At 36.6% G+C, this 22,936-nt stretch overlaps 1 protein-coding gene and 1 pseudogene across 4 annotated transcripts in view; one reads left to right on the plus strand and one right to left on the minus strand.

Moving 5' to 3' along the window:
- Positions 1 to 22,936, plus strand: part of LOC125172450 (BEN domain-containing protein 5) — a 1,495,630-nt gene that overhangs the window by 231,961 nt on the left and 1,240,733 nt on the right. The window lies entirely within an intron of this gene.
- Positions 10,782 to 11,333, minus strand: LOC125172452 (60S ribosomal protein L21-like; annotated as a pseudogene).

Genomic DNA, 22,936 nt, shown 5'->3' on the forward strand with positions numbered 1-22,936 from the left:
GTGTCCCTTCTACTTACCCTCATTTGTTTTTTGAGCACTTCCTTATTTTCTGGCACTAGGAGATACTCCATGCTCATTTTGTATATTTCCTGTCCCAACACTTGAATCAGCCGTTACTCCAAGAAATCCTGGTTCCTTTTATACGACAATGGTATTACAAAGCAATATCTGCATGCTGGGTATGCTTTTTCTTACTGGGGTCACATTGCTTCTAGGCCCTATCAGTGGACAGAGCTTAGAAATAAATGTACATATACTAACACATGTATACCTATATTTCTTTATTTGTACATCTATATCTATATTAAGATGAACATTAGTTCATGCTGATGTCTTAAATTCTTATTTAGTATCACATGGTTTATTTTAGTCTTCTCTCCATGCTTGTATCCTCCTCCAACAGAGGGAAACCTGGCTCCTACCATCTGCCATCCATTTACTCATTTGTTTAGTATAAGTATACTTGTACAGAAGTTTCAAAATTGTTAACCTGTATCCCCGTGGGAAACAATTTTACCAAGAAGAGTACAGTGTCTGTGTGCATTTTCTTTTTTCTTCAGACTTATAGTCTGTTCTCATTTCCAGCATTGCTTAGGTCAGCACCAGCCTCATCAGCAATGTTATGTCATGCATTCTTAATATAGTCATATTATTTTTTCATTCTGTATTCTATCCTGGGTTCCCCTATCTTCTGAGTTTTTAAAAATTTGTATACATTCAGGTAAACTCTTTGTAGTATAAAATTCTGTGGGTTTTGATAGCTTTTTAATGGACTTAATTTTTTAGATTAGTTTTTTAGATTCATAAAAAAGTTTAGCAGAAGGCAATGAGATTTCTGCTATACTTTCTGCGTGCACATATACACAACTTCTCCCTCTATCTTAGTCCATTCTGGCTGCTATTATAATAATACCATAGTCTGAATGTTTTATAAACAACAGAAATGCATTTTCCACAGGTCTGGAGGCTAGAAAGTCCAAGATCAAAGCACCAGGGGATATAGTGTCTAAGGAGGAACAACTTGCTGGTTCATAGATGCCATCTTTTTGCTGTAGCCTCACAAGGCAGAAGGGATGAGAGAACTCAGTAGGGTCTCTTTTATAAGAACGCTAATTCTCTTCATGAGGACAGAGCCAGTTACTTCGCCAAAACTCTATCTCCAAATACTGTCACATTGGGAATTAAGTTTCATCATAGGAATTTAGGGGATTGGGGGACACAAACATTCATTCTATAGCACTTACTATCAGAATTCTACACCAGAATGGTACATTTGTTATAATCAAACCTATGTTGCTACATATTTATCACCAAACATCCATAGTTTTTGTTAGTGTTCACTCTCGGTGTTGTATGTTCTCTGGGTGTGGACAAATATATAATGACATGTATCCATCATTATAGTATTACAGAAAGTAGTTTCACTGTCCTAAAAATCCTCTGTTTTGTGTCTTTTCATCCCTCCCTCCTCAGCTCCTGAGAACCATTGATCTTTTTATTGTCTTCATAGTTTTGTTTTTTCCAGAATGTTACATTGTTGGAATCATATAGAATTTAGACTTTGCAGATTGGCTTTTTTCCATTTATTAGTATACATTTAAGGTTTCTCTATGTCTTTTCATGACTTAATAGCTCATTTAATTTTCGTGCTGAATAACATTCCATTGTCTGGATGTACTACAGTTTATTAACCCATTCATGTACTGATGGATGTCTTGGTTGCTTTCAAGTTTGGGCAGTTATAAATAAAGCTGCTATATAAACATTCATGGTCATATTTTTGTGTGGATGTTAAGTTTTTAACTCCTTTGGGTAAATACCAAGGAGTGTAATTGCTGGATCATTTGGTAGGAGGAGTGGTTAAGAAACTGCCAAATTGTCTTTTGAAGTGGCTGTATGCCCTTGCATTCCCACCAGCAGTGAATGGGAGTTCCCCTTGTTCAATCTTCAGCAGTGTTTGGTCTTGTTAGTGTTCTGGATTTTGGTTATTCTAGTAGGTATGTAGTAATATCTCATTGTTTTACTTTGCAGATCCCTAATATATGATTTTTAGTATCATTTCATATGTTTATGTGGGACCTGTATACCTTTGGTGAGGTGTTTGTTCAGGTTCTTGGCCCAGTTTTTAATAAGGTTGTTCATTTCATTATTGTTGAGTTTCAAGAGTTGTTTGTATATTTTAGGTAACAGTCCTTTATCACATGTCTTTTGCAAATATTTTTTCCCAATCTGTTGCTGGTCTTTTCATTCTCTTCACATTGTCTTTTGCAGAGAAGTTTTTTTTCCCCCCAGAAGTTTTTAATTTTAATGAGTTCCAGTTCATCAGTTCTTTCTTTCAGAGTTTGTGCCATGGATTGATCTTAAAAGTCATTACCATACCCGGGGTGCCTGGGTGGCTCAGTTGATTAAGCGGCTGACTTCAGCTCAGGTCATGGTCTCACATTTAGTGAGTTCGAGCCCCGCATCGGGCTCTGTGCTGACAGCTCAGAACCAGGAGTCTGCTTCTGATTGTGTGTCTCCCTCTCTCTCTGCCCTTCCCTGCTCACTCTCTGTCTCTGTCTCTCAAAAATAAATAAACATTAAAAAAAAGGTCATCACCATACCTAATGTCACTTAGGTTTTCTCCAATTATATCTTCTAGGAATTTTATAGTTTTGTGTTTTATATTTATGTATATAACCCATTTTTTGTTAATTTCGGTGAAGAGTGTAATGTCTTTGTCTAGAATGATTTTTTTGCCTGTGGATGTCTAGTTGTTCCAATACCCATTTGTTGAAAAGACTGCTGGAAAACACTGTTTTTTTTCCCCTTTGCTCCTTTGTCAAAGATTAGTTTCCCATAGGTCTATTTTCAGACTCCTTGATCTGTTGCATTGATCTGTTTGTCTACTCTTGTCAGTAACACAATGTGTTGATTACTGTAGCTTTATAGTAAATTTTGAAGTCAAGTAATCTAAGTCTTCCAACTTTGTCCTTTTCTTTCAATTGTGTTGGCTATTCTGTGTCTTCTGCATCTCCATATAAACTTTAGAATAAGTTTGTTGACATCCAGAAAGTAGCTTGCTGGGATTTTGACTAGGATTGCATTGAATCTATAGATTAATTTGAGAGGAACTATCATCTGGACAGTATTGTCTTCTCATCCATGAATATGAATATCTCTCCATTTATTTATTTATTTGATTTCTTCCATTAAATAATTGTACACATTAAGGTTCATTATTTGACTATAATTTTCCAGGTGGTTTGACAATATTTTACCTTTAAAAATTGTTTTTTTCCATATAATATTTTGATACCTAGGTTAAGTCTCTGGAATGACTTACTTTAGTTTGTCAACTCAAGTTATCCTAGCATCACATATAAAGCATTGGGTTGCTAGTTTTAGAAAGAAGACAGCTTCATGAGGTTGCTATGACACATAGCTTGTAATAAATATACTTGAACCCCTAGATTTGCATCAAAAGAGACATCTTGTCCAGTTACCTGAAGTGACATTTACTAAAAATGTGACAGATTTTAAGACAGGAATCAAAGATTGTCTCCTACTAAAAGCAGTAAAGTGATCTTCAAAGTAAGGTATGTTAAAGAACATTCTAATGACCTAATGATGCATGGTTTCCCACCATGATGTGACCTTGGCTAGGCCACTTTCCCCTCTAGGGCCTTAGTTAATTTGTTAAAAGTGTATATAACATTTCTGTTGTTCTAGTTCTGATATGTTATGATTCTATTTTGCAGACTCCTTTTTTTATTGTACTTTTTATTTTTCCTTTCTATATGGAGAGAAATGACAGCTTAGGTATGTATACAACCTGTTGAAAGTAATGACAATTCTTTTGACTTAATATATAGCATTTTGGGAAGAGTACACATAGCCCTACCACTTAATTCCAAGCTATGTGACGTAGGGTAAATTAAAAAAAAGTGTTTCACTTTTCTCATTAATAAAAGGTGGGTGATAATAGAACCAGCATCATTTGTTCTGTTGTAAAGATTAAATGCATGTGTGCATGTATGTGTGTATATTTATGTGATATAAATATATCACATAATAAGTGTTATATAACAGTGAGCTATTCCTAATTCTATTATTATGTGAAGTATGTTGGACCAAATGATGTGGGAAATGAAGAAGCACAGCTGCAAACAGTGCTGGCTCCTCCAAGATGAGGCTTTTGTGGCCCTGTAACTACCAGTCTTCATGTGGTTTTGGTGTATCAGAAGAACTGGTCTCTTCCACACAGGAAATCCCAGTCATGTTAGCTGTGAAGTCTTTGAACCCAGAGGTGCCACCTAATTCAAATAGCCTGTGACACTTACAGAAACAGGAGTAGATCATCTGACTTAAATTTCAGATTGTAAGGCTGTGCTACCTCTAGGGTACAGGCTGACCTGGGAGAAGTGATAGGATTGTTATGAGAAGGTTTCTGGTACTTTTTTGAGGCCTTTAAATCTCTGATTTAGAAGTACTTAGAAGAGCAGGAGGCGGGCGGCATGACCTGAATAGGCTGGGGACAACAAAGAATGAGGCAAGAGGTGAGGAAGGGATAAATGGATTTCTCTAGTGTATGCCCTTGAATGACACTTTGTGATGACAGGATTCCAGACATCTGGATTTTATGCCTACAGGCTAGGACTGATTGACAGGGATAGCCACGTTCTTTCAGTAGTTCTGGTTCATTTATCATGTATTAATACGCATTGGCTGAGAGCCTGTAATGTGCCAGCATGTGCTAGGTTCTTCTGATGTTGTGGAAAAGAATCAGACATGATTCTTATGAGAGCTCACAGACAGGTAAATGGATGATTAAAATACATGATAGAGGTAGGGACATAGTTCTGAGAGTTACAGCAGGAAACTAATTGGGGTGGGTTATTAACATTGAGAAAGGCTATCTAAAAGAGCTGACATTTCAGCTGAATATTTATGGAGATGTATAAAGTTTCCAGCTAACTCAAATACTTGAAGAATTCTAGGCAGATAGAGTAACATTGCAGAGATACAGGGCCAGAAGAAATTCTGCAACAAGGATTTTCACCTATGAAGAAGGATGGAAGAGTAGGGTGGAGGGTTTATTTCAAAATATCATATTTAAACTTAATCTTACTTTGACTTGTTTTTCTTGCCAAGAATTTAAAAAATACACTTAATATGTCTTATGCTTAATATATTGTGGCTATCTTTTTATAGCAATATTTATAAATCTCTTATTTTTAATCCTTTAATAAGTCTTATTGCAAATTAAAATGTTGCCATGCTTGCTTCACATAGTTTTTTGGGAGTTCCCCATTTGTTATTAGTAATTTTACATCTCTTTCTTCCTTCCCGGAAGTAATAGTTTTCCTGAATTTATCTTTGACATATTCATAACTCCTTTAACCTATTCTTACACGTTTGTAGTTATAAACAATTTATATCATTTTGTATATATCATTCTCCAGCTTGCATTTGCTCTTCAAGTTAGGTATATAAGTTTTGTTCCTGTTAAAACATGTAATTTTAGCTAATTTAACTATTGTATAGTATTCAATTATGACTATTCTCTAATTTTTTTAATCTCCCACTAGTGGATAATTTCTTTTCTAAAAAAATTTTTTTAATGTTTTTTTTTTGAAAGAGAGAGAGACAGAACATGAGCAGGGGAGGGGCAGAGAGAGAGAGGGAGGCACAGAATCTGATGCAGGCTCCAGACTCTGAGCTGTCAGTGCAGACCCGGACGTGGGGCTGAAAACCCCAAACCGCGAGATCATGACCTGAGCTGAATTTGGACACTCAACCAACTGAGCCACCCAGGTGTCCCTCTTTTCTTCTTTTTTTTTTTTTTTAAAGTGTGTTTATTTATTTATTTATTTTGAGAGCCAGAACACAAGTGGTGGAGGGGCAGAGAGAGAAGAAGAATCCCAAGCAGGATCTGGGCTGTCAGGCAGAGCCCAATGTGGGGCTCAAATTAATGAACTGTGAGATCATGACCTGCGCCCAAATCAAGAGTCAGCCACTTAACTGACTGAGCCACCCAGGTGCCCCAGATGTATATTTTTAAAATAATTCTACATGTGCCAAAATTTCCCATATGTCTAGAGATGCAATTGCTGAGTTAAAAGATAGCAACATCTTCTGTTTACTGCTAAAGCACTCACTTAGGTCATTGTAATATACTTGCTATCAGTTGTTTATGAGAGTTCTCATTTCTCTGCTATTTTTGTACTTAGTGTTGTCAGGTTTTTTATATTTTTGCCAATCTGATGCATATTATATGGTAGATCATTGTGGTTTTCATTTTCAATTACATGTCTCCTTATGAACTCTCATATATTTATTGGTATTTCAGATTTCTCATCTGTGAATTACCTTCTCATTTACACATTGCATTTAAAATTGTATTGTTAGACTTATTTTACTATTTCAAGGATTTCTTCAGATAGTCTTGATATTCTTCTATTTTACATTCGGTATTTGTTTATGGCAAATACCTTTGAGCAAAAATTCAAAATGCTAATATAACCAGATTTATCTAGCCTTTTTTTGGGTTTATGCTTTTCATGTCTTGTCAAATGAGTACTTTCCTAAATCAAGATTATGTTAATTTTGAAAATAAGTAAAGTTTTCTTTGTGTATTTTGTGCTTGAATTCACATGGAATTGATTTTTACATGTAGTATGAGATAAGGATCTAATTTTCCCCAATATGCATAGTGAATTTTTCCAGCACTACTGAGTAAATTGTTCATCATTTCCCCTGTTTTGTAACGCCATCTCTGTTACACATAAAGTTTCATATATGCCTGTCCATTTTGCATCTACTTTTTTTCTATTGTTTTATTTGACTGTCCCTGTGCAGTAATGCCTTAGTGTATGAATTACTGTATTCCTAAAATAATTCATAATAGCTATTATGTTGAGTCTTCCTACCTTATTCTTGAAAAAAATGCTTTGGGTAAAATTATCCTGTTTTTCGTCTATATTTTAATATTAATTTTGGGGTAAACTTTTTAAATTCTGGGGGAAAAACCTTTGCTGTAGTTCTGACTGTAGTAGCATTGACATTATAGATTATTTTGCATGTTGAGTTTTTCATTTTATAAATGTAAGCATATCTTGTATGTGTCTCCATTTCTTCAGATCTTTTTATTTTTTATTTTATTTTTAAAATATAATTTATTGTAAAATTGGCTAACATACAGTGTGTACAGTGTGCTCTTGGTTTTGGGGGGTAGATTCCTGTGGTTCATCTCTTACATACAACATCCAGTGTTCATCCTAACAAGGGCCCTCCTCAAAGCCCATCACCCATTCTCCCCACTTCCTTAATGCCCCTATCAACCCGTTTGCTGTCTGTATTTAAGAGTCTCTTATGGTTTGCCTCTCTTTCTGTTTGAAACTATTTTTCCCCTTCCCTTCCCACATGGTCTTCTGTTAAGTTTCTCAAGTTCCACATATGAGTGAAAACATATGATATGTTCAGATCTTTTTAAAAAATGCTCTTTTTAATTTTATTCTAGAGGTTTCTCAATCTTTTGTTAGTGTATTTTTAAAAAGTATTTTATAGTTTTTATTGCTATTCTGGATGAATACTTTTTTGGTGTATTTTTAACTTATTTTTACTAATGTATGGAAATGCTAATGAATTTTATATGTTGATGTTTTTTCATCTAGTAAACATGCCAAACAGCCTTACTAATTCTGATAATTATAGAATCTTACATATTTTCTATGTAAATAAAAATGCTATATATTTGCAAATAAGGATAGCTTTGCCTCTTCTTTTCTAATTCTTGTGCTTTTTTTTCTTGTTTTACTGCATTGTCCATGATCTCAAGTATCATGTTTAATAGAAGTGATATAAAAGTAATCCTTTATTTGTATGGGAATGAGTATTCTAAATCCTAAACTTATGTGTTTCAAAGATTATCCACTTGTGAGCTGCCTTCCTCACTGTTAGCTTTTTTTCTTTTGTTTTTATTTGTTAGTATTTTTGTTTTTGTTTTTGTCTATAAAGTTAAATTTAGAGGGAAATAGTTTTGTTTAATTCCTTTTCTCCTACTGTGCTCACCCCTTCCTTTTTGCTTGCCTCTTTCTGATTTCACAGGATATCCAATTAAAACCAAAAATTATGATGGCATTTTGAGGCTTCTGTCTAGCACTGATACTGGAGTATCAAAGATCTGATCACCAAGGTAGAAGAAAACTTGTACTGTACAGGAGACTGCTTTTATCTTCTACTGAGACCTGAGGCAGTAGGTAGCAATAGTTCCTTAGCTTTCTTTCACATGTCACTGAACTCCATCCTACAGTCTGACTTAGACTGAAAGACTTAGTTTAGTCCATCACCCATGGTGAAACAATTTAATTGCTTTCACCACATAAGAACAGTTAAAAGATGAACTGAGGTATATTAAAAATCATAAGGGTTGATTTGAGCAAAAATTGATTCTAACTGGGCAGTGCCAAACCAGAAGTAGTTAGAAATACTCCATGGACAGGAGATAGGAGAAAGATTTTTATGGAAAACATATGGAAACAAAGCAAGAAAATTATTTGATTGGCTGTAGTCTAAGTGGGAAAGCCTAGTTGGCTGTTTGTGTTTGGTTTGTCCTCAAGTTTAGATTTATTAACCTTGATGCATTACAGTCATAGATTTTTACTTGCTTAAATAGGCTACTAAAGAATTAGAGCCACTGCAGTCTAACAGACCTCTTCCTTTAATTAATAGAACAAAACTGTCATCTTGCCCTACGTCTTAATCTGGAGCCCAATAGGTTCATAGCTTCTACCTATATTCATTCTTGACTTCTTTCATTTCTGGTCCATGGAAATGTTCTTATTTTTTTAAACTTGGGTATATCTTTGTGGTTGTATATCTATAATTGCTATATATTTGGAGCAGAAAGAGTATATAAAATATGAAGATACTGAGTTATCCTGATCAGAAGTCAAAATATCTTTTTTCCCCAAAATATCTTTTTTTAAACAATATAATATCCAGTATATTAATATCCCTCCAAATTTAATTTATTTGAAATTCAGATAATTTTAAAGAAGTGGAACAAGTGAAAAACACTGACGAACTAGTGTAAAGTGTTTGGAATAAAGTAAACTTTTTGGCAAGACTGGCTGGCTGGAGTTTGGGGGATATTGGATATATTGTGGTAGATGAGGCTAGAAATAAAGATAATGACAGCTTTGAGTATTTTGCTGAGTGAGCTATTGAGCACAGAATTAAAGAGGAGAGTGGTGTGGTTAGGTTTACATTTTCAAAAGATTACTCTGGCAGCAATATGGATGCTAGGTTAGTGGCATAGACCCAAGTAACAGGTAAAACAATTAGGTAAGAAATGAAGTCTTGACTGAAAGCAGTGCTATAAGGATGGAGAGTGATGTGGCTTTTCTTTTCTTCTGATCACATTTGACAAAATCAAGCTGTTTTCTGAGATTCTTCGTTAAACTTCACAGAGTAATGGATTCTGGGAGGATTTTCCTATGCTGAGTGAGAGATAGAGCTAATTATGTACTCAAGAACAGCTATGTTTAGAAAAATAAATATTATTTAAGAAAGAGTGAAAAAGGGAAATTAGAAATTTCTTTTGTAATAATTGATTTATGTTAGTTTAGCATTTTCTAGGATGAATGCCAGTATTTAAATAAGATTGGGGTATGAAAAGAAGCCCAAGCCTGTGTGAGTAGCATCTGAAATAAGACTGGGTTAGAAATCAGAGAACCAGAATTTGACTCCAACTTGATTTAATGCAGTAATAGGCTGAAGTAAGTCATTTCCCATTTGGACACTATCCAATTTTCCTTTTATATAGAATGAACTCTAAGGTTTCTTACAAAAATTTTTAATGTTTATTTATTTTTGAGAGAGAGAGAGAGACAGAGACAGAGTGTGAGCAGAGTAGGGGCAGAGAGAGAGACACAGCATCGGAGTCAGGCTCCAGGCTCTGAGCTGTCAGCCCAGAGCCCAATGTGGGGCTCGAACTCACGAACTGTGAGATCATGACCTGAGCTGAAGTTGGACGCTCAACCAACTGAGCCACCCAGGTGCCCCTAAGGTTTTTTCTAATACTTATCAGATCAAAAGTCTCTATTAAGTGTGTAGTCAAGGGGAAATTCCAAAACGTTGGTTCTCTCCTGTTATCTTTGCCTATTGATAAATCTTTTAAATGAGATTAATATTTAAATCTATAGACTTTGAGTAAAGCAGATTATACTCCATCATGTGAGTAGACTTTATTCAACCAGTTGAAGGTTTTAAGAACAAAAGGACTGACTCCTCTGAAGAAGAAGGAACTTTGCCTATAGTCTTACTTTGAAGTCAAGTTCTAAGATTACCTGTTTACTGAGTTTTCAAGCCCGATGATCTACCCTGTAGATTTCGAATTTGCCGACCTCCACAGTCTTGTGAGCCAGTTCATTAAAATCTCTCTCTGTCTCTTTCTTTCTTTCTTTCTTTCTTTTTTTTTTTTTTAACATATTTTAACGTTTATTTTTGAGACTCTGGAGAGAGCACAAGCAAGGGAGGGCAGAGAGAGAGGGAGACACAGAATCCAAAGCAGGATCCAGGCTCTGAGCTGTCAGCACAGAGCCTGACATGGGGCTCAAACTCATGGACTGCAAGATCATGACCTGACCCAAAGTTGGATGCTTAACTGAGTCATCCAGGTGCCTCAAAACCCACAAAATTTGAGTAAAGCCATCCCCCAGTGAATTCGGATATAAAGTTTGCTTTAAATACTTCTTTGGGGAAGACAATACCATGCTGCTACTCAATTAAAAGAAACATTTTTACAGTCTTGACGTCTTTTATTTTTTTTTTACATTTATCACGCCATGAGTTCATAGGGAATGGGTTCCAACAGCTCAGGCTCCTTTCCATTGGTTCTCACAAAGTGTGCTTCTCTGGGTGGGGCAGGCTGGCCTTTCAGTTGAACCCAAGTACCTTTCTCCTTGGCTTCCTTCTTTTTCTGATAATTTTCCTTCACACGCTTCAGGAAGCTGTCTCGGCTCTTTGAGTGCTTATTGTGCTCAATACGTACATTAATTCTCTTAGCAAGAATCTTGCCCTTAACTTGTTTGTTTACAACAATACCAACAGCATGCTGGGTAACATTGTAGACTCTTCCAGTTTTGCCATGGTAACATTTGTGGGGCATTCCTTTTTGAACAGTGCCCATTCCCTTGATGTCCACAATATCACCTTTCTTGTAGATTCACATGTATGTTGCCAAAGGAACAACTCCATGTTTTCTAAAAGGCCTAGAGAACATATAGCGAGTACCTCTCCTCTTTCCCTTTGTGTCGGTCATTTTGGCGAATTACTGGAAGATGGCGGTTCCGGCCGAAAGGAAGCTCTCTCTCTCTCTTTCTGTCTGTCTCTCTCTTTCTCTGTCTCACATACACACAGACCCTATTGATTCTGTTTCCCTGGAGAACCCTGACCAAACTATTATAGCTGGATTTTGAACCTTTCTAGATCAAAAATAAATGTTTTATGTCATATTGGATACTTTGTGAAAATTATTTGCATCATCTGATTATGAAACATATGCCCTTATTTTAGGAACTATGGGAGATTTATCAATGAATAAGGTAGTATCTCTGTCCTCAGTGAGCTCACAATATAGTTGGGAAGAGAAGGTTTAATATTGTGAAAAATTAAGTAATTACAGCTAAACTAAGGACAAAGAATATGAAAAAAATGATGAGGTCTATGGCTAGTTGACAAATATTAGTTTAGAGATTAAATTCTGTTAAGTACAGTTGATCATTGTGGGCTAGGAAAAGCTTAGGAAAGTAAGAAAGCCAATGTTAATCAATTTTAACATGTACTTTCAGAGGATTCTGATACTTGGCTCTTGTGGGTTTAGGCATTGTTACCTAAACTATTTTTTTAGTCAGAATTTCTCAGAGGTAATAATTGTCCCATAGTTATACAACTTTAAGAAGTAGAGTCTGAAAAATGTATCCCTATTTCCACTAGCCTATGCTGCAGAGATAATGTCATGGAGGTGGGACTCTAGTACCATCTTGAGATTTAGGTAGTCTGTTTGCAGTAGGACTCAATTCTGGTTTCCTTTTCTTTAGAAGAGTTTGTGTAAAAGCAATGAGGAAAAAGTCCTTGACAAAAAGGTGGGAAGATAGCACATTAATTTATTCTTGAGTTATCAAATCCTTGAATAAACCTATGAAAGTATGCTGTAAAGTGAGTTTGACTGACTTATAGACATTGGATTTGGCCTCCAGCTCTGTCCATAGCTGACCTGCTCTCCACATTTTAAGTAGCATAATGGAGCACAGTATTTTCTTACTCTAGAAATATTTCTTCATTATTTATAGTGTGGGGGATTGTTCTTGATTCAATTTGTGGGAGTCTGCTGAACGTGATTATAACTTACAGATAATTTTTGTCTTATATATACTTTGTTTTATCATCAATATGTTAAACACAAATTTTATGATCTCAGTTAAAGGCAATTAATATTGGAGCTGGAAAACTCCTTGGAAATACATCAGTTTGTCAGAACTGGCTTGGTTAAGGATAAAGCCCAAAGTATCTGATAAGAATTGATTTTCCTTTCTCTGTAAGATATTTAAAGACTTCATCAGCTATTGGTTCACCCAGACAGGTTGCAATTCATTCACTTGATTTTCAAAATATTCATAGTTAGCATATCACCAAAAATATGATTCTTCTACTTAACTTCCTAAGCAATGTCAAGGTGCTAGTTGGGACTGAACTGAATACAAAAATTACAAATAAAAGAGCCCAAACAGTGGGATATAAAATACTATTAATGAAAGCCTTCTTGATAAAACAGGGATAAGGATACTTAGTTGGTCAGTTAGGATAGATCTTGGCATAAGACCTTGGGAAACCAGAACTTTTATCCAAAGTGTGATCAGGGTACTGAGTCAGTAGGAGATCAGGACATTTGAAGAGTAGTTGAGGGAGTTGGAGGTGTTGAGTTTCAAGAAGAGACAATTTCACTTGAATATGATGATTATCATTAAGTATTTACAGTTCTTTCATGGAGAAAAGGAGTGAAAATTTTCTGCATGAATTCAGAAAGCCTAACTCAAATTAATGTATAGAGGCAAATTTCAGTCTAAGGTAAGTAATTATGTAAATAAAAGTTGTTTAATAGACACAGCTTTCCAGGAATGCATTTATCTATAAGTGTTGATGGCATGCAAACAGAGATACTGAGGATACATTGGTCAATAAATACCTTGTGCCTGATAAAATTGAAGAATTCATTAATTGAATGAACAAGTCAAGAATTTACTGTGTGATACTGGATGACTATGTCTGAGTTGCTGTAGCAAGTATTATTGTACTGGTTGGAAGTTAAAGAGTTAACACTCTTTCTTCCTGAAATTCTATCAATATGATTACTTTTTTCGGCTTACTCTCCATCCTTTCTTGAGACTCTTTCATTTACTTCTTTTTAATTTTGTGATGTCTCATGTCTCTTTATAGTCATCCATAATCTGTAATTATCTTAAAAATTATAACATGCCATTATTTTTCCTGGAGAAAGTGTATTTGATAAACTTTTACTGGCAATGTGGTGTAGCAGAAAAAACATGGGCTTTGTAGTTAACCAAATTTGAGTTAAATCATCAGTTCGACCATGTAGAAGTTGTATAATCTTGACAAATTCCTTCATACCTTGGTGTTTCAGTTTTCTTATTTGAAAAAATCATTTACTCAAAAAGTGTTGAACATATATTATGCATCAGCTGGTATGTTAGTTATTGGGATATACCCATGAACAAAATAATGGTCTTGCCTTCATAAAACTTACATTCTTTTAGAAGAGAAAGATTATAAATACTAGACAAAAAATAAGTCATTTAGTACATTAGAAGGTTATAGAAGCTATGGGGGAGAAAAGTAGGGCAGAGTAGTAAGAGTGGATGGTAATGGGATGGGGTGAAAGGCAGATTGAATGCTAAATAGGATGGCTGGGGAGCCCTTATAAGGTGAGATATGAGCAAAGGCTTAATGTAGATAGAGTTAGCTCTAAAGAATTTGGGAGAGGCAAAGTGAAGCATTAGAGTCTCAGAGGTGGGACTGTGCTTAAATAGTTCTAGGGTCAGTAAGCAGGCCTGTGTGACTGAAGCAGAGGAGTAAGGGAGAGTTTACAGTAGGAAATGAGTTCAGAGAGGTAGAAGTGAAGGTGTGGCAGATCATATGGTCTTTGCATATGTCATATGTAAGGATGTTGGCTTTTACTTTGAAGAAAATGGAGAACTAATGGAAGTTTTGAATGAAGGAGTCACCTGAGTGATCTTATATTTTGGAGTGTTTATTGGGGAAGGGCCTAAAGAGAGACAAGTGTAGAAGCAGAGATACTTATTAGGAGGCTGTTGCAGTAATCCATATTAGAGGTAATGGTGGCTTAAATTAGGTTGGTGGCAATGAAATTTGTGAGAAATGGTCTGGATATATTGAAATGGAAATAAAACCTACTTTAAAAGGTTATTCTAAGAATTAAAGACTGAATGTGTATTAAACATAAAGTGCCTGTTACCGTGCATAGTATATTATTATCAGTATGTTAGCTATTGTTATTAATAAGGCATGAAATACCATGTGGAATCTGATTTAGTCCTTCAACATAATTGACTTTATCCTTTTTTGGGGGGGTGGGTAGGAGGAGTACAATTAACATACAATATTATATTGGGTTCAGGTGTGCAAAATAGTGATTTTACATTTGTTCACATTGAGAAATGATCATAGTAAATCTAGTTACCATCAGTCATCATACAAAGCTAATACCATATTATTGACTGTATTCCACATGCTATAAATTACATCTCTCTAGCTTATTTATTTTATAACTGGAAGTTTGTACTTCTTGATCCTCTTCACCAATTTAATCCTCCCTCAAAGCAGTCAATAATCTGTTTACTCTGTTAATGAGTCTGGGTTTTGTTTTGGTTTGGTTTGTTTGTTTTTAGATTCCATGTATAAGTGAAATCATGAGGTATTTGTATTTCTCTTTGCATAATGCCATCAAGGTCCATCCAGGTTGTTGCGAATAGCAACATTTCATTCAATTTTGTTACTGGTTATGCGTCTGTTCAAATTTTCTATTGCTTCCAATTTGTTGGCATATAATTGCTCATAATATTTTCTTATTATTGTTTGTATTTCTGCAGTGTCGGTTGTGAGCTCTCCTCTTTCATTCATGATTTTATTCATTTGGGTCCTTTTCTCTTTCTTTTGATCAATCTGGCTATCAATTTTGTTTATTTTCAATTTTGTTGATAATCTGGTTTATCAATTTTGTTAATTCAAGGAAGCATGTCCTGGTTTCATTGATGTGTTCTACTGTGGTTTTTTTTTTTTTTTTTTAATATCCGTGATTTCTGGTCTAATGTTTATTATGTCTCTTCTTCTGCTGATTTTGGACTTTCTTTGTTGTTATTTTTCCAGCTTTTTAAGGTGTAGGGTTAGGTTTTGTATCTGAAACCTTTCTTCCTTCTTTAGGAAGGCCTGGACTGCTATATACTTCCCTCTTATGACTGACTTTGCTGCATCCCAGAGGTTTTGGGCTGTCGTGTTTTCATTTTCATTGGTTTCCATGTACTTTTTAATTTCCTCTTCAACTTCTTGGTTAACGCATTCATTCTTTAGTAGGATGTTCTTTAATCTCCAAGTATCATGGTCTTTCCAAATTTTGTCTTATGGTTGATTTTGAGTTTCCTAGTGTTGTGGTCTGAAAATATTCAAGGTATGATATTGATCTTTTTGTACTTGTTGAGGGGTGCTTTGTGACCCACTATGTGATCTATTATGGAGAACATTCCATGTGCACTCAAGAAAAATGTGTATTCTTCTGCTTTAGGAAGAAATGTTATGAATATATATGTTATGAATATATCTGGTAATTCCATCCGATACAGTGTGTCATTCAAAGCCATTGTTTCCTTGTTGATTTTCTGCTTACATAATCTGTCCAATGTTGTAAGTGAGGTGTTGAATTCTACTATTAGTGTATTATTGTCATTGACTTTCTTTATGTTGGTGATTAATTGATGTATATATTTGGGTGCTTCACTTCAGGGCATAAATATTTACAATTCTTAGATCTAATTGGTGGTCAGACTCCTTAATTATGATATAATGCCCTTCATCTCTTGTTACAGTCTTTATTTTAAAATCTAGTTTGTCTGAGATAAGTATGGCTAATCCGGTTTTCTTTTGATGACCATTAGCATGATAGATGGTTCTTGATCCCCTTACTTTCAATCTGAACGTGTATTTAGGTCTAAAATGTGTCTCTTGTCAACAGCATATATGTGGGTCTTATTTTCTTATCCATTCTGTTACCTCATGTCTTTTGATTGGAGTGTTTAGTCCATTGACATTTAGAGTGAGCACTGAAAGGTATGAATTTAGTGCCATTGTGTTACCTGTAGAGTTGGTGTTTCTGGTGATGTTCTCTGGTCCATTCTAGTCTTTGTTGCTTTTGGTCTTTTTGTGTTATTTTGTCTTTTCTCCATTCAGAGTCCCCATTAAAATTTCTTGCTAGGCTGGCTTAGTGGTCACAAGCTCCTTTCGTTTTTGTTTGGGAAACTTTATCTCTCCTTCCATTTAGAAAGGTAGTCTTGCTGGATAAAGAATTATTGGTTGCATATTTTTGTGATTCAGCACGTTGATTATATCCTGCCACTCCTTTCTTGTCTGCCAATTTTCTGTGGATAGGTCTGCTGCAAACCTGATCTGTTTTCTCTTATAGGTTAAGGACTTTTTTCTCTTTCTGCTTTCATAATTCTTTCCTTGTCAGTGTATTTTGTGCTTTTGACTATGATATGCCTTGGTGATGGTTGATTCTTGTTGAATCTAATGGGAGTTCTCTATGCTTCTTGGATTTTGAGGTCTGTGTTCTTCACCAGATTAGTAAAGGTTTCCACTATAATTTGCTTCCATAAAGCTTTTGTCCCTTTTTTCCTTCTTCATCTTTTAGGACTCCTATGATTCCGATGTTATTCCTTTGTAATGAGTCACTGAGTTTTTTATGTCTTGTATGTGCTTGGAGGGCATAGTTGGGTGGGGCTTGGTGTAATGACTTCACTCTCCACTAGGTGGCACTGCTTAACTTACTGGGGTGAATCAGTATGCTGGCATGCACCTGCATGGGAGCGGTGGAAATGACTTCACCCAACTCCCTAGTCTCTTGCTCAGATATTTCGTGCACTCACTGTTTGGTGATAAAGTACCCACCCTTTGTCTCAGGCTTCTATCCATGTTCACCGCCTCTACCCTGTCCACGTTCAAGCCATCTGTCTGCCAGGCAGCACCTCCCTCCAGAGTTTTATCTCAGATGGGGTTGTGTTTCAAAACTCCACACTTCAGAGACACCCTTCCCCCATCCCCTGATGCTTGGACATGTGCTGACTCTGGGGGAGGGTCTAGCTGAGCAATGGCCGGGTGCTGGCTTGCCCCAGAGAACATTTGTGTGATCGCACAGTGGCAGAGGTTCAGAGATGATGGCAAATCTTAACACATACCCTGTGCCAGGTTTCACCTCACTCTTGTGTCTTTGTCCCACTACCAGCAAACATGGCTGCTCTCTGGGGTCCGCTGGAAGCTTTACCTGTGGGGAGGCCATATGGCCTCTACCAAATGCACTCTAAGCAGCAGAACTGCTTCTCCCTGTGAGACACACAGACTCCTCAGGCCCTGCTACCTGCTCCTGGGGATTCGACCTACTTCCTCACTAGAGTACCGGCAGGCACTGTGCTCTGGAACTTCAGACTCTGTGCTCCACTTTTTATAGAATCCTGATCATATTGAAACCCTCTCCTTTATTCCTGTCAATGTTTTTAGGGAACAGATTTATTGTTCAATTCCCTGCAGGTGTTTTTACTCTTTTTCTCTCTTTTTCTCTAGCCATTTTTGGGAGCGTGCTTTTCTTCCATGATCCTGATGTGCCATACTCTCCCCCTTTCTCTTTCTCTGCCCTCTCTCCCCAAAAACAGCTCCCTACACTCTGTGACTTTTCTCTTCCCCAGTTCACCTCTCTGCATCACATACCTGGCAAGTCCTGTGGCTCAAGTTATGCAGATCATTGTGTTAATTTTCAGATCAATTTCCTAGGTGCTCAAAGTGGTTTGGTGCTGATCTAGTTGCATTTTGGGGACGAGAAATGGTCAGGGTCTCCATGATGCTGCGCCATCTTAACTGGTGTGATATGATATCTTATTGAGGTTTTGAGTTGATTTTCCGTGATGATTACTGATGATAAACATCTTCTCATGAGTCTGTTGACCATCTGTATGTTTTTACTGGAAAATTGTCTATTTAGATACCTGACCATTTTTTTTTCTTTTCGAATTTTTATTGAAATTATAGTTAGTTAACATGCATTCTAATATTGTTTTTGGGAGTAGAATTCAGTGATCCATCACTTACACATAACACCCAGTGTTCATCCCAGCCAGAGTGCTTAAAAATACCCATCATCTATCTAGCCCATCCCTCACCCACCTTACTCCTTAAAACCTTAGTTTGTTATCTATCTTTAAGAGTCTCTTATGGTTGGAGCTAGAGTGTATTATGCTAAGTGATATAAGTCAGTCAGAGACAGACAAATACCATATGATTTCACTCATGTGAAATTTAAGAAATAAAACAGATGAACATATGAGAGGGGGGAAAAGAGAGGGACCCCTGACTAGTTTTTAATCAGATTTTTTGTTTTCTGGTTGATAAGTTCTTTATATATTTTGGATATTATCCTCTTGGGGCACCTGGGTGGCTCGCTCAGTAGGTTAAGTGTCAAAATCTTCACTTTGGCTCAGATGATGATCTCAGGGTTTGTGAGTTTGAGCCTCGAGTTGAACTCTGTGCTGACAGTGTGGATCCTGCTTGGGATTCTCTGTCTCCATCTCTTTCTGGCCCTTACCCAGTTGTGCTCTCTCTCTTTATCTCTCTGTCAAAAATAAGTAAACATTAAAAAATATTCTGTGATTATTATCCCCTTAGCAGATATATGATCTGCAAATATCTTCTTTCATTCAGTAGGCTTACTTTTCATTTTTTTGATAGTTTCTTTAACTGTCCATAATTTTTGCAGTTTCATGTAGTTCTACTTGTTTATTTTTGCTTTTGTTTCCCTTGCGTTTGGAGTCAGATTAAAAAAAATTTTAGTAAGATCATTGTCAAGGAACTTACTACTGGGGGGTTTTACGGTTTTGGGTCTTAAAGTCATTATTCCATTTTGAGTTAATTTTTGAATATGGTATAAAATAGTGTTCTGGTTTTACTCTTTTCCATATGGTTGTACAATTTTTTTCTAGCACCATTGAAGGGACTGTTCTTCCCCCATTGTATATTCCTGCCTCCTTAGTCATAAAACTAATTGAACATATATGTGTGGGTTTATTTCTGGGTTTTCAATTATATTCCATTGATTTATGTTACCTGTTTTAATGTAAATATCACAGTATTTTGGTTACTAGCACTTTGTAGTATAGTTTGAAATCAGGGAGCATGATACCTCTAGGTTTGCTCTTTGTAAAATTATTTTAGCTGTTCTGTGGTCTTTTGTGTTTCTGTATAAATTTCAGAAATATTTTCTACCTTTGTGAAGTTGTTATTGGAATTTTGATAGGAATTGCATTGAATCTGTAGATGCTTTGGGTAGAATCAATATTTAATATTAATTTATCCAATCCATGAACATCTTTGTATTTATTTGTATCTTTATTTATATCCTTACATTTATTTGTGTCTTCTTCAGATTCTTTCAACAATATCTTAAAATTTCAGTGGTCTTTCGCCTCTTTGGCTAAATTTATTCCTAGGTATCTTATTTTTTTTGATGCAATTATAAATGGGTTTTAAAAAATTGTCTCTTGCTGATAGTTAATTATTAATATATAAAAATAGTATAATTTGGTGTAGGAGGAGCTAAGAGAGTGTTGCAGTAGGAGGACCCCTAGGCTTGCCTCATTCCTCAAACACAGCTAGATAACTCTCAAATCATTCTGAATATCCAAGAAATCAACATGATGACTTGCTAGAAATGCACATCTCTAGGGAGAAAAGAGGCCATCAAGGAATGTAGGAAGTGTGGAGACATGGATTTAGGGAGAAATAGATCGTGGGTGCTGTGGAGGGGAGGGAGCCCTGCTCCTAGAGTAAGATGAGAGAGGGTGGAATGCACCAAGATACAGCAAGGACAACCCTTCCCCAAAGCCAGTGGCTGGGAAAGTTAGGTGGGCTGATTGTCGTGAATTTTTGCAATCAGTGGGGCTGAAAGACTGGAGTTTTAGAGGTCTGTGGGATTGGCTGGGATAGAGATCTCGGTGTGTTTCTCTATCTCTATAGGGAAGGCAGACAAGCAACCCTGGGAAAGATGGCACAATCAGAGGATTGCCTAAGGTGCACAGGGGGAGATTGTTGCCTCTTCTTGGAGTCCATCCATGAGAGGTGGCATTGCCTCTCCAGGGACAAAACAGCAGGCAGGTGCCATTTCACTCCCCTGACCCTCAGCATAGGCAGAGACACATTTGCTGAGGATGGCTAATCCAGACACTGACTGTGTACCTTCCTTTATTCCAAATCCCACACCCCTGCACTCTGTCATGACTGCCCTTCTTGGTCAAACCTGTATGAATCCCAGTGTGAAGAGACCCTTCCCCAGAAGACCAGGGTAGGTCCCCACCACTGCAGGTCCCTAACATTTGGAGTTTTAAAAGTCAGCAGACTTGGCTGGGATAAAGCCCAAAGTGCCCTGTGGTGTTCCAGACAGTCAAGCAACCTGGAGAGAGTGTGGAAACAACAATCTGAAAAACGCTTGAGACAGATGAGGGGAAATTATTTGCTCTTCTGGGAGGGCTTCCCTGAGAGCAGCAAGCACAGACTTCCCTCTATAGGGACAAAGGAGCTGGCGGACACCATTTCCCACCCCCATCCTTCAGCATAAACCATTTGTAGTAAACAGCACAGTGCCAGCACTGGGAGTCTAACCTGCTTACACCAAGTCCTGCCCCTTGTGCTCTGCTGTTACCAAATTTTTTGGGCAAGTGTGTGTGATGAACCGTGAAGTGGTCCTTTCCCCCAGATGATCAGTACAAACACCCATATGCATGTCTATTGACCATAGAGTTCTGCAAAGCTTCAGTTCTACTGGAAATAGAATAGCATCAGGAATCATTTCACAAGGAGACAAGAACACCTAGTTAGAACATGCCACACTCTGGCCAAGGTCCAAACACTGCCCAATGCAGACAAGGAGAACCTCTGCAGACAACTGATCTGAGGGAAAGAGCAGTCAAAGCACATCAGCAGAGTGCATGCAGCTCACACAATAGACACTTCCTGAAACAGCAGTCCCCAGACCTTATAAGACTTATTCTTCATAAACCCATAATTCTCAGGAGCAGGAAACATAACAGGATTTTCTAATACAGAGAAGAAGACAGAGACCTACACAAGATGCCAAAATGAAGGAAATCATCCCCAGAGAAAGAACAAGATAAGGTCACGGCCAGGGATCTAATCAAAACAGGTTAAAGTATTATGTATGATGCAGAATATTTTAATAGAATAATTAGAATAATTACATTGTTTTAGATTTATTTATTTATTTTGAAAGAGAGTGAGAGAGACAGAAGGAGGAGGAGAGAGAATCCCAAGCAGGCTTCACACCAGCAGTGCAGAGCCCGATATGGGGCTTGAACTCATGAACTGTGAGATCATGACTTGAACTGAAACCAAGAATAGGACGTTTAACCAATTGACCCACCCAGGTACCCCTGTATGATGCAGAATTTAAAGCAACAATGAAAATGATACTCACTGCTTCAGAAAAGAATGGAAAACTTCAGGGATACCATTATCACAGAGATAAAACAGCAAAAAATTCAGGCAGAAATGAAAAATTCAATAACTCATATTTAAAAAAGGCTGGATGTCATGACCACAAGGATGGAAGAAGCAGAAGAACAAATAAGTAATACAGAAGATAGGATTATGGAAAATAATGGAGCTGAACAAAATAGAGAAAGAAGAATGATGGATTACAAGAGTAGACTTAGGGAACTCAGTGACTCCATCAAATGTCATAACATTCATATAATAGGAGTCTCAGAAGAAGAGATAGAAAATGGGGCAGAAAGATTATTTGAGGAAATAATAGCGGAAACATTCCCTAATCTGGGGAAGGAAACAGACATCCAGATCCAGGAGGCATAGAGAATTCCCATCAAAATCAATAAAAGCAGGCCAACATCAAGACATATTGTAGTTAATTTGCAATGTACAGTGATAAAAAAAAAAATTGTAAAAAGATCAAGATGAAGTCCCTAACTTATAAGGAAGACCCATAAAGGTACCAGCAGTTATCTCCACAGAAACTTGGAATTGCAGAAGGGAGTGGCATGATATATTCAAAGTACTGAATGGGAAAAATTGGCAGGCAAGTATATTCTTTCCAGTAAGTCTGTCATTCAGACTATAGGGAGAGATAAAGAGTTTCCGAGACAAAAACTAAAGGAGTTCATGTCTACTAAACAAGCCATGAAAGGGGACTCTTTGGGAAGAAAAGACCAAAAGTGATAAAGACTAGAAAATAACAGAGAAAATCTTTAGAAACAATGGCAAAGTAGTAATAAAATGACACTAAATACATACATATCAATAGTTACTCTGAATGTAAATGGACTGAATGCTCTCATCAAAAGACATGGGGTGTCAGAATGGATAAAAAGAGAAGACCCATCTATATGCTGCCTATAAGAGACTCCTTTTAGAACTAAACACACCTGATGAAAGTGAGGGGATAAAGAAACATTTATCATGCAAATGGAGGTCAAAAGAAAGCCAGAGTAGCAATACTTCTATCAGACACACTAGATTTTATTTTATTTTATTTTATTTTATTTTATTTTATTTTATTTTATTTTATTTTATT

This window comes from Prionailurus viverrinus, chromosome C1 (genome assembly GCF_022837055.1).
Source record: "Prionailurus viverrinus isolate Anna chromosome C1, UM_Priviv_1.0, whole genome shotgun sequence".
Classification (NCBI taxonomy): Eukaryota; Metazoa; Chordata; class Mammalia; order Carnivora; family Felidae; genus Prionailurus; species Prionailurus viverrinus.